The sequence below is a fragment of the Medicago sativa genome, chromosome 2 (genome assembly GCF_051527215.1).
Source record: "Medicago sativa cultivar Bolivia chromosome 2, Bolivia_mono, whole genome shotgun sequence".
Taxonomy (NCBI): Eukaryota; Viridiplantae; Streptophyta; class Magnoliopsida; order Fabales; family Fabaceae; genus Medicago; species Medicago sativa.
Window position 1 is genome coordinate 61061656 of NC_140750.1, and position 4000 is coordinate 61065655.

At 27.6% G+C, this 4000-nt stretch overlaps 1 long non-coding RNA gene and 1 pseudogene across 2 annotated transcripts; one reads left to right on the plus strand and one right to left on the minus strand.

Moving 5' to 3' along the window:
* The first annotated feature begins 1783 nt into the window (after positions 1–1783).
* Positions 1784–2221, plus strand: LOC146949367 (uncharacterized). The gene is made up of 2 exons (XR_015027235.1): positions 1784–1921; positions 2024–2221. It is a non-coding gene; the product is annotated as an uncharacterized LOC146949367 (long non-coding RNA).
* A 489-nt stretch (positions 2222–2710) lies between these two features.
* LOC146949368 (kunitz type trypsin inhibitor 106 pseudogene) lies at positions 2711–3740 on the minus strand (annotated as a pseudogene). Its single transcript, XR_015027234.1, has one exon. The product of XR_015027234.1 is annotated as a kunitz type trypsin inhibitor 106 pseudogene (transcript).
* Positions 3741–4000: the final 260 nt, after the last annotated feature.

Below are 4000 nucleotides of genomic sequence, written 5' to 3' on the forward strand. Positions count from 1 at the left end.
TACATTGAAATGATAGATGGTAAAATGACGGATAATTGTGAATCATTGTAATATGTCAAAATATAAACCTTAAAAACCATGAACCATCAACTTAGTTTTAAATAGTTAAAAATAAAAAATTGTAAAATAGTTAAAAGTTCTTAAAAATATAAAAATTGGAAAATAGTTAAAAAAATTGGTGAGGTAGCACTCAACCAAGCAACACTAAAAAAATTATATGCATTAGCGTAACAAAAAAACAGACAGACGGACATAAAATATTACTCTAAACGTTAATGTGTGTATATATTCGCGAGGTTGAAGAAAGGAGATAAAAATATTTGGGATCATTAAATGACAGCGTGAATAAAAATATTTGTGAGATTGTGATGATTAAACGATATTGAAATTAAATATATAAGTGATAAAAAGATAATAAAATTCCTTTGAAAAAAGGTAATAAAATTAAATGGAATCTCCTTAAAAAATTAATGGAACGGTTAAAAAAAATAAAGTTAAATGGAAGAATAAAACATATTGAAATATAATATTAAAAAATAAAGAAAAAGTTCCCGGAGTGAGTTGAAAAGAGGTGCTTGTGAAATAAATTGTCAAGAAGTAGTTTTTTAAAGTAACATTCAACAGCTTCTGGTCAAAGCTCATTCCATTCAATTTTATGCGTTCAAAAAAAGTACTTTTTTTAGTAAGTACTTAATTGATATTGTATTCGGCCTAACTTCTCCTTCAAAATGTAGAGAAGTTTGAAAAAAAGTCGAGTCAAACGATACCTTAATCTCCCACAACAGCAATGTAGAAACAATTGAATTTGGGAGGAAAAATTGAAAAATAGTTAAAAATATAAAAATTGGAAAATAATTAAATTTTATTAAAAATATAAAAATAAGAAAATAATTTAAAAAATTGGTTAGGGGCAAAAATGGAAATTCATAGGCCAAACCTTAAAAAAAAAACCACTTCCAATAATTGAATTACCAAAATGCCCCTCATAGGGGCAAATTGGTAATTTCAACGGACATTTCCTTTCTTATATATATAAGTAGACAACCTGAACATTTGTTCTTTTTTTTTTTTTTTTGTTACTCCTGGATATTTGTTCAAGATAATAAACATGTTTCATTATATATATATATATATATATATATAAATATAATAATAATAATAATAATAATAATAATAATAATAATAATAATAATAATAATAATAATTCATAGAGGCAATTAATAACATATAAAAAAAGAGACAACTAATATTTGTGTATTTTTCTTTACGTCAGAGTAATTTTTTTTTGCAGTATTGTATTTTTTTTTTTTTTGACAATTTACTTCTTCTTTTTGACAAAGTATTGTATTTTTTTTCCTTCACATGAGACGAACTTTTAAGGAAACAATATTTGAAATGATGAAAGTGGGTGTAAATTATTGAAGGTTGCAAACTTGCACCTTAATAATACTTATAAAAATGAGTGTAAATAATCAAGTGGCTGTAGGTTGCTAACTTACACCTTAATAATTTTAGGTGGGTGTAGCTTGCTGATTTGCACCTTAGTGTTTTTAGGTGGGTGTAAGTTAACAGCTCCCATATATATATATATATATATATATATATATATATATATATATATATATATATATATATATATATATTAGAATGATGAACATAGTGAGGGAAAGAGACAATCACAACACATTGATGTACCTTAGAGGCATTCAATAATAAATCCATTTTTATGAATGGTTTTTTGCAATTTCTAAATGCTAACAACTATTTAGCTGAAGTTGACCAGGTGAAAACTTTTCTTATAAAGTGATCAAACAATTTTCTACTTAATACATGCAAAGGAGAAAAAACATGGATCAAATTTCATATTTGTTTTATGCATTCATCATCTTTCTTTATGTAATTTTTGTTCCAACCGAAAGTGGTAAGTCATTTTCCATGCTATTTTTAAATATCTAATTTATCTTATACAAAGTATTGCATCACATTTTAATATAACTTCTTTTATTTTTATTAAACTATCCAGGTTATATTCCATGCGTAGACCGCGATGATTGCCCGGAAGATATGTGTGAACTTCCTAAACGTTTGTGGTGTTATCTTCATTCTTGTGAATGCATTAATTCTATATTACCTGTATAGTAGTTAAGTTTTTTTTTTTTTTTTAAATTAATAGTCAATATTTATTAATTTTGTAAAACTTAATCTTTGATATTTTGCTTCACTCTTTGTTCTTGTTGATTCAAACACGGGCTTTGAATTTATGCAACACACCTTCTTCAAGTAAATCTCATGCTACCAATAACACCCTCTTCAATAAAAAAAAAAAAACCGTCTTAGTTACAATCAAGGGACACATCGAGTGGTAATTTAAATATTTGAATATATTTTTAATTGAAAAACCAAAAAAATAAATAAATAGAAATTATTAAACCACGAGGCACATAGAATGGTAAGCTCCCCTGCTATAAAAATTTCACTACAAATGTTATTCCAAAAAAACTTCACTCTCAAAGATATTTAAAATGTACTCCTCTATTCATTTTATATGTTAATTATATATACTATTATTTCATCAATTATTTTGCACTTATATTAATCAGAGATATATAGAATAAATGAAAAAATAGACCAATAAAAAGTAAAAAAATACTAGTATATGTATTACAATAAATATAACAACTTATTCAAATGATTTAGACATGTAAACACATTGTGCGTAAGAATACTTTTGCTTATGAAATAGTATTATTAATTTATTTATTCATAACATTTTGGAGCTATAGTTTATAGTATAAGAGAAAGAAAAGACGCATGCATCTTTCTATCCTCCAACTAATTATTATGGGTAGCTCCAATTATTAACAAGCTGTTTCAAGAACCAGGATACAAGTATACATTACAAACACATACATAAATAGAAGCTACAAATACAAGTAAGTTCTACACCTAATATAGATCAATATTATAAAATCGTCTAAAACTCCAATGAAGATTGATGTTATGAAGGCGATGTCTTCATTGGTATTTTAGGAAATTTTTAAATATTGATCGATGGTGTAGAACATATTATGCTCTCTCAAACCCAACGCTGAGAGCATTACCATCCAAGAATTTCTCACCATCCAAAGCCAATAAAATCTTATCATTTTCACGCAAATTACCAACAGTACCGCAATTAACCGTTTCCGAGGGACAAAACCTAATATTATAATTACCTAAAACACCTTCAATTCCAAGTGGAGTCTTCAAAATTCTAAAATAACTACCATCACTCCCCGCTGTAATAAGCCTCCTTCCACTCCTATTGTCCCTATCACCCAATTTCCATTCCGTAGATTGTCCACAACTTGAAGAAGCTGAAAATTTCACCTTAAAATCCCTATTCACCTTAACAACTGTATCTTCTGTTGCCATAGGAGTAAAAATAACAGATAACCCTTGTCCAATATCTGTAGTTTCTTGACCCACATATAAAGGGCATGAACCGTTTCTATTTATCAAAGTGACACGGCCTCCAAAATCGGGTACATCTGATCTTATGTAATACTTCCGGCCACTCTCAAGAGGACGGCGTGTTAAGTCAAGAACTTCTTCATTTTCAGGTTGTGCTAATGTTGGTATGGTCATGAAAAGCCATAACATAAGGCTAAGGCTTGTGATTTTGATCAATCTTGTTGTCATGGTTGTGTATAATTGATTTTTAAAGGAGATTTTGGACTATGTTTATGTTGTAGTTATGTATGTATTAGTATTTATAGTGTATGATATTGGATATTATGTATGGAAAGTAGTGGTAATATTAATTAGTTAGGTAGAAGAATTAAAGTCTAATACCGCATGTGTGCAATTAGATTTTCATTTGAGTTAGGGTCGGCTTACTTGTTCAGATAGTTAGATTATTGTTTGAGAGTATTAAAAAAATTTCAAAGTATTTTCCTAAAAATATACTAGATGGTGTTTCTGTTATAGGAGAAATGGAGTTTTATTTTTACGCAAGCAA